This window comes from Homarus americanus, unplaced genomic scaffold, assembly GCF_018991925.1.
Source record: "Homarus americanus isolate GMGI-L3 unplaced genomic scaffold, GMGI_Hamer_2.0 scaffold49494, whole genome shotgun sequence".
Lineage (NCBI taxonomy): Eukaryota > Metazoa > Arthropoda > Malacostraca > Decapoda > Nephropidae > Homarus > Homarus americanus.
This window is the reverse complement of record NW_024749985.1, coordinates 7,891-16,675: the sequence shown is the minus strand read 5'-3', so window position 1 is coordinate 16,675 and position 8,785 is coordinate 7,891. Positions and strand designations below refer to the sequence as shown.

General features: G+C 39.9%; 1 long non-coding RNA gene across 1 annotated transcript; it reads left to right on the top strand.

The window, feature by feature from the left end:
- Positions 1 to 4,983: 4,983 nt before the first annotated feature.
- On the top strand, positions 4,984 to 7,559 carry LOC121853983. The gene is made up of 4 exons (XR_006086439.1): positions 4,984 to 5,186; positions 5,557 to 5,783; positions 5,920 to 6,061; positions 6,181 to 7,559. It is a non-coding gene; the product is annotated as an uncharacterized LOC121853983 (long non-coding RNA).
- Positions 7,560 to 8,785: the final 1,226 nt, after the last annotated feature.

Sequence of the window (8,785 nt, the reverse complement as noted above, 5' to 3'; positions counted from 1 at the left end):
ACCAACTAAAGAAACCTAACCTAACCAACTAAAGAAACCTAACCTAACCCACTAAAGAAACCTAACCTAACCAAATAAACTAACCTAACCAACTAAAGAAACCTAACCTAACCAACTAAAGAAACCTAACCTAACCAACTAAAGAAACCTAACCTAACCAACTAAAGAAACCTAACCAACTAAAGAAACCTAACCTAACCTAACCAAATAATCACAGCACACTCACGTTAAAATAGCATCAATAGAAAAAAACTCAACCAATCACGGCTAAATATCCACAACGTATATACAATAGCGTTTATTAATACTCTAGAGGTTCAAGTAACGATTATAGGTCATTAACTACCTCGTTTGCTGCCATAATTGGATAAACACATAGTTAACAACCATTAGGGTTAGTATGTCTGATAGGGGTTTAATTAATACTCCTAACTACTCAACAAGGTCAATTAAGCCTTAAATCACCTTATATATCATTATTTAAGGTCATTTAATATATAATTAGTCTATATAAATATAATTAATATTATTATTTAAGTCACCAGAAACCGTCTCATATTTACGTTAAAATATCAGTTATTTAAGGGTATTATATAACTAACTTACCTCTAATATAACCTTGGGGAGTTAATACAGGTATATGGTGTCTTGAAGGGTCGTTAACGGGTGTAATTAGGTCGTTACAGGTGATAAATGGTGAGTTAAGAGGCAGCCATCAAGACCTGTCGACCACCACGTGTTGCTTGACTGGTTCGCTTCAGCCAGTTACTGAACCACCAACCCCTAATGACCAACACAGTGAACCACTAACCCAAACACCTGTATTTTATTACCCTGGCTTTAATATCCCTTAAATCCTATTCAAAAAAACATTTAAAATTTTATAAGTAATATTTTGAAAATAATTAAAACTTTATAAATGCTTTAATTTATATTTATTTAAGCTTACAATTGATGCTTCGTGACTTTGGATTCGTTAGATAGTGAGTTCGAACCTTCTGAAGCCTCCTCAAGTGAACCCAAACATTACAGATTTACTAAAACACGAAAATAGTTTTAGACAGATATAAAACTTTATTTATCACTACTACTTCTATATTGAGGATAAAAATACCTTTATTTATATAATTAATTCACATTTATAAGCAAAAATTATATATTTGTAGTGAATATATACAAATAAAAACATTAAACCCAATATGTACGGGTATTTAAGTGGTATTATTTCTCTATTTATTAACCAAAAGTATAAATATTTACTATATAAATTTATAATATAGGAATAAGTAAGAGAATTATACCTAAATGTATATATAACGTTAATTGTAGTATTATTTATTGTTTAGTTGATTTAATTTATTTTCGCATTCCAGAAGCATTTAATATTTGTCTGCGGGGGTAAAATATTTTTATTCTAACTTCATCTAAATTTCGTACAACTTCATAAATACCAAGTTTAATTATTTTTTAATATTCATATTGATAAATTGATCATTATAGTTTATTTTTGAACTAGAAATATGTAAAGAAACTTGTGAAATATTAAATAATAAATTAATAATAAAAATTAAATGTGACGGCACCTCTTTTAAGGTCGCTTAGAGTAACAATACTGAAAATAGAATACAGACAAAAATAAAATAAACAATAAAATATCCTCTAAAAACTTACAATAAATGATAAAATACAAATAATATCACATAATTGACCTCTTTATCCCACTACTTGTATTTTAATTTAGATATTATTGAATATTTCCGACACTAATATATATATTTTTAGGAATGAATAAAAATTTTGAATATCTCACAACAAAACCACGAAACGAAACAGCTGATCTTATATTTAAATGGACAAAATCACCTTATTTATGATTGGAAAATGACTAATTCATGTAGTTTTGTTTATGATAATACCACTAACTTAATTTAAATAGATTAATTAAGCGGTGTTGATAATAATTGATAGTAAATAAAGACAAAAATACGACAAAAAAACCATGCCAGTACTCCAAGATTCTTCAGCTTCGGACACACCATTATCAAAACAGCATTACCAACTGTTCCGATTTAGTAAACAAACATGGCTGCCAACATGACATAAACACTCCATTATATCACAAAAAAATATTAAAATATTACATAAAAATCCATCTAAAAATAATAAAATATAATTACAATCACTAAAATAATTAATTATAAAATCATAGATAAGATAATAGACGAATAATTGCCTGAACTAATATACGCTAATTACCTGACTCATTGTTACACTGAAAGATAGATTATATTTTAAGTGTGTTTATTTGTCGTAGTTACTTACATCGAGAAAGTGAGAGAAAGAATGAGAAAAAGAGAAGAATAGAGACAAAATGAGAGAAAGAGGTTTTGTCAAGTTACATAAAGTGAGAGAATGATGAGTGTGTGGGGGGAAAGTTGCCGGTACATTTCATCTGTTTATGGCAAAGAGTGGCAGGTCCCCAGTGCCAGGCCTGTGACTAGGAGGAGGGATATCTGGTCAGGGAGGGAAGAGGTGTTGGTAACGGCTGGGGACCTGTAGGAGGAGGTCATAGGGCAAGTGAGGATGTAGTGAGAGAGGGTGTGAGAGTCGGGTTGGCCACAAACAGTGCGGTGAGGCTCAGGGTTGCCAATGTACTCCCATAGGTACCTGTACCCTAGGCCCAGTCTCATGTATATAAGCTGTTGAGATCGACTCAGGGATTGATATTCTTTGTAGTGGCGGTTGTCGTCACCGGTTACAGCGTCATAGTGGCATAGTGTGACGCTACCCCGTTGTTTCAGGTGTGTCCAATTTTCGTCGAATGCTTCTCGTTGTGTGGCGTGTATGCGAGATTTGAGATGATTCAGGGAGAGGGCGAGAGTGGCTTCAGTATCTTCTTCTTGTGTAGCTTCTTTGGCAAGCCGATCAACAGTGTCACAGGCAGTTATTCCTATATGTGACGGGATCCAAAGAAACTTGACACGGATGTCATCAGTTTGTTCTAGCCCGGCAAGGGTGTGTTGGGCGGCAGGGGAGGAGGGGGAGGGTAATTTGAGCCTCGCCAGGGCAGAAGTGCTGTCACTGATTATAAGGAGGTTCCGGCGTTCAGTGCGAGCATTAGGTCGCCCCCTCATGAATGCCCGCGAGGATGGCTATGCTTTCAGCATCAGTGGAGGAGGCCCAGTCGTGGACCCTGATTTTCCTGCAGGCCTGGCGCTCAGGAATCCACACAGCTGCCCCAGCGCTGCCCAGCGTGGTAACAGACCCATCACAGTAGACGAGGATAGGAGGGAGGGAGGTCTTTAGAGAGGAGGCGACATCATTAATCTGCTCAAGGCAGTTAAGTTTGAGCATATACCTCAGTTGGGTGGATTTACGACCAGGGAAGGTGTGGACGACAACATCAACACACGGGGAGGTCCACGGCGGTAGAGGCGGATGAGTGTACTCGGGAGGGAGAGAGGTCGAGGGGGTGTAGAGGTGATAACACAGGATGTCAGCAGCAGTGTGGACGGGCCAGAGTTGAGAGGGAGGGAGAGGTAATGGGGGCAGGCCGGCGCAGGAGGGTGTTAAGATGTGAGTTCAGTGAGCGCGACAGGGGAGTCGGTTGCTCACTGCGAAGAAGTTTAACACCAAGGATGGCATTGAGAGCAGTAATTCGATCGCAGACGGGAAGCAGGATTAGTTCCCGCTGCATGACTTCTATTCTGGTGGTCATAGGGCAGCCGAGGATGAGTCTCATCGCTCTGTTTTGGATTTTTTCTTTGCTTTGTTTCTCGCGCTGGGAGGCAACTACAAGGACAGGAGAGGCATAATCTATGACAGCTCTGACGATGGCAATGTACATGAGACGTAGGACCCTGACAGAGGCTCCTTTGAGGCCGTGAGTGAGGGACTGGAGGGGCCTCGTTCGTTGGCGGCACTGGGAGATGACGTGGGCGGCGACAGCGGAGGTCGTGGCTCTGGTAGTGGCTCGCACAGGTAGACCAAGGTACCTGTAGGTGCGTACTTGATCGATGTCTTGTCCTTGCAGAATCAGTGGTGTCTGACGCCGGAAGCGTGAGATGAACTTGGTTTTAGTGTGTGAGATGACTAGCCCGAGTGTTTGACAGGTCCGGGCGAACGTGGAGAGTATAGGTTGTTCATGTTGCACTGTAGTAATTTGGAGGAGGATATCATCAGCGTAGCTTATGATGTGACCGTCTAGGGCTCGCTCAGCAAAGATGACGTTGAGACGGCAGATGGCGTTCATGAGAACATTGAAGAGTGTAAGGGCTGAGTACACCTCCCTGAGGCGTGCCAAGATCAAGGTCCCTGATCATAGAGTAGTGGCCCTGAAGACGGACACGGGCCTGTCGATGGGAGAGGTAGTCAGCAATCCACGTGAGGAGTTTGCCCTTCACATCCATGTGAACGAGGCCCTCAAGGATCACTTCACTGTTGGCTTTATCAAAAGCACCCTTGAAGTCGACGAAGAGGGAGGTTTTGGCGGAGGTGTTTGCCATGTAGTGAGCGATGCAGTGAGCAGTGCTCTTTCCGGGGCGAAAACCATAGAGGTCAGGGTGCAGGTGGGCTTCAATTTTCCAGTGGAGGCGGTGGAGTATGATGCGCTCCATCATCTTTGAGAAGCAGGAGATGAGGGATATTGGACGATATTCATCTTGTCTGCCTGGTTTAGGGACTGGGATGGTGGTGGCAGTCTTCCATGAGTGAGGCAGCTGATAGAATGACAGAAAGAAACAATGATAAAACTCGTGCGCTCACCAGGGCTCGAACCTGGGACCTTCTGTGTGTTAGACCCACTACACCATGAGCACTTAAATTAGGTCTCCAAGGTCTATAATTCTTAGAAAATGGTATAATTACTAATACTATTCTAACCTAACCTAACGTAATCCTAACCTAACCTAAACCAACCTTGGAAATATACAGAGAGAGAGAGAGAGAGAGAGAGAGAGAGAGAGGCAGCAACTGGGAAAACCTATGAAGCAAGACGTGTGTGTGTGTGTGTGTATGTGTGTGTGTGTGTGTGTTTTACCATCATACAGTAGTTGTGACAGAGGCAGTAAAGAGGTCGGATTGTGGTAGTAGTAGTGGTGGTAGTTGTGGTTGTAGGATGGAGGTGGTTGTAGTGGTGAAAATACTCTGTTTATTAAGTGTTTCATACACCGCATCTGCTGAGCATAGTAAGTATTTGTTGATATACATACATACATACATACGTACATACATAGACATACATACATACATATACGCACACAAACACCCATCTACCAACCCACAGAAACCTAACCTAACCTAACCTAACCAAACCAAACCTAACCAAACCAAACCAAACCAAACCAAACCTAACCTAACCTAACCTAACCTAACCAAACCAAACCAAACCAAACCTAACCAAACCTAACCTAACCTAACCAAAACTAACCTAACCAAACCTAACCAAACCTAACCAAACCTAACCTAACCAAACCTAACCAAACCAAACCAAACCTAACCAAACCTAACCTAACCAAACCTAACTCAATTTCTCACCAATTAAAACACTTCCAACAGACTGCTCCAAGTGGGTGACAACAGGAGTGGATGATACCTGGTCAGGACACCAATTTGAAGCGCCAGTACCTACTTACCTGTACTTTCGAGGGCAGGAAAGTGAGGCAGTAACTAATCTACATATATGGTATTATAAGAATCACTCAGAACATTTCCTCACCACTCAGAAGTTAATTTATAAGATCTCAGGTAATCAGGTCTTTCACATGGCTACAATCAGATCACAGGTGAGTTTGTTGTAAATAAGTTATGATTGATATAAAATTCTTTGGTGTTTAATTTATATGTGGATGTATGTATGTATGTATGTATGTATGTATGTATGTATGTACAGTATGTGTACCTCTCTCTCTCTCACCACAGAACCACCACAACACGACAAGAGCCCAGCTGTTTATCAATCCTCAACACCAATTACTCCTGGGTCAAGGGTCGTTACATAGTTTGATCGTAACAAGCAATTCGACTGTCTTATGGCGAGGCTGTTACCAACCGGATCTATATGGTAAGCGTTTGTTTGTGTCTCTCTCTTTCTTAATTACTCCACAAGTTTAATTACCACAACTAATGACTCCACCTTAACTACAGCCTACACCTACAATAAATTCTACTTCTATATTACAGGTACAAGCCCAGGTGCTACATGCACAGGTACAAGCCCAGGTACTACATGCACAGGTACAAGCCCAGGTACTACATGCACAGGTACAAGCCCAGGTACTACATGCACAGGTACAAGCCCAGGTACTACATGCACAGGTACAAGCCCAGGTACTACATGCACAGGTACAAGCCCAGGTACTACATGCACAGGTACAAGTTTATCATTAGCCAATATCACAGTCGAGTTGGCAATCTCATTTGTAATAATTGTCATTGTTTAGCCTGAATGATTTACTACAAGAAATACCTGTAGGTGAGTTGTTATTATTATTATTGTTATTATTATTATTATTGTTGTTGGTGAAAGTGACAAGAGAAAGTTGCTGATTTATGACGTCATCACTTAAGGGTACCAAGTGCTCATGGTGTAGTGGGTCTAACACACAGAAGGTCCCTGGTGAGCACAAGAGTTCTATTATTGTTTCTCTTGGATTCTTTATCTCTCTCTCTAACTATCTATCTATCTTTCTGTCTTTCTCTGTCTTCTCGCTCTCTATTTATATATCTATCTCAATATCTCTCTTTCTCTCGCTTTCTTTCATTCTTTATTTCTATCAGTTTCCGTGTGAAGGAATACAAGTATTTCCGTTTTCTTTGATCTACATAACTTGGTATTAAAGAAAATGTGTCTTCCTCTATTATAAATATATGCAGGAGTAACTAACCTATTCCTTTAAAATAATAATTATTAAATTTCCCCATTATTGATTACCATGAACACGTAATAATAATACTAAATTCCTCGGAAAATTTTGTTGATGAGAAACTTAACTGGAGAAACCACATACAAGCCATTCACAGTAAAATCAATGAACAGTGACGTATCATGTATCACAGTCGACAGTCACTCACTCTCACAGCAATGAAAGAAATCTATCAATAACTTGCTTGACAATAATTACTTCCAGTTCCGGAATAATCAGAGATACAACTTAAGGCCCCCAGAGCTACTAAGACCACCCCCCATGCGCTCCTCTCAGTCCCAGACCTCCATAAAACATCACGGTGTGAAGGTGTGGAACAACTTGCCCCCACCCACCCCAGCAAAGACTAGGCTCCCTTCCTTTAGATCATCTCTAACAAAATATCTATTGTCTAAGTATTAATATTTCTTGTAACACCTACTATATTTACAGTACCTGCTTTTATTGTACCACCAAATCCGTTTTATCGGAAATTATCATGTAAATAAATAAGTAATTACCATGGCAATAAACATAATTGCCAACTAGACATAATCCTGACAGCTCTGTCCTCATGTTCAACCATATTACTGTACGACCCAGGATGTACTGCTCCCCCATTATACTTAGGTTTTTAAATTCCACTCTAATATATATATATATATATATATATATATATATATATATATATATATATATATATATATATATATATATATATATATATATATATATATATATATATATATATATGTATGTATAAATATATATATGTATAACACTATGAGATGTTCTTATTACCACCATGCTATTGTACTATTCCAGATGATACTAAATGTTCCATAATACTTCCTTGAGATAAATGTATAGTATATATCAGGGGCCTTAAAGAGAGCTCAGGTTCTCAACTGACTCAGCCATGTTAATATTGTTATTATTATCCACTGTATCTGTGTTTGTCTGGCCAAATAAACTGTTACAAATCAAATCAAAATGACTGAGGAAGGAGGGCTACTTGGGGAAGGACTATTTTAGACTGGGGAGGACTATTAATGGTTGGGGAAGACTATCAAGGGTTGGGGAAGACTATCAACGGTTGGAGAAGACTATTAATGGTTGGGGAAGACTATCAAGGGTTGGAGAAGACTATTAATGGTTGGGGAAGACTATCAAGGGTTGGGGAAGACTATCAAGGGTTGGGGAAGACTATTAAGGGTTGGGGAAGACTATCAAGGGTTGGGGAAGACTATCAAGGGTTGGGGAAGACTATTAAGGGTTGGGGAAGACTATTAAGGGTTGGGGAAGACTATCAAGGGTTGGGGAAGACTATCAAATATCAAGGGTTGGAGAAGACCTTTATTAATGGTTGGGGAAGACTATCAAGGGTTGGTGAAGACTATCAAGGGTTGGAGAAGACTATCAAGGGTTGGAGAAGACTATCAAGGGTTGGAGAAGACTATCAAGGGTTGGGGAAGACTATCAAGGGTTGGAGAAGACTATCAAGGGTTGGGGAAGACTATCAAGGGTTGGAGAAGACTATCAAGGGTTGGGGAAGACTATCAACGGTTGGAGAAGACTATTAATGGTTGGGGAAGACTATCAAGGGTTGGGGAGGACTATTAAGGGTTGGGGAAGACTATCAAGGGTTGGGGAGGACTATTAAGGGTTGGGGAGGACTATTAAGGGTTGGGGAAGACTATCAAGGGTTGGGGAGGACTATTAAGGGTTGGGGAAGACTATCAAGGGTTGGGAAGACTATCATGGGTTGGGGAAGACTATCAAGGGTTGGGGAAGACTATCAAGACTTGGGGAAGACTATCAAGGGTTGGGGAAGGGTATTGAGGGCTAGGGAGGACTATTGGGTGTTGGGGAATTCCTTAAAG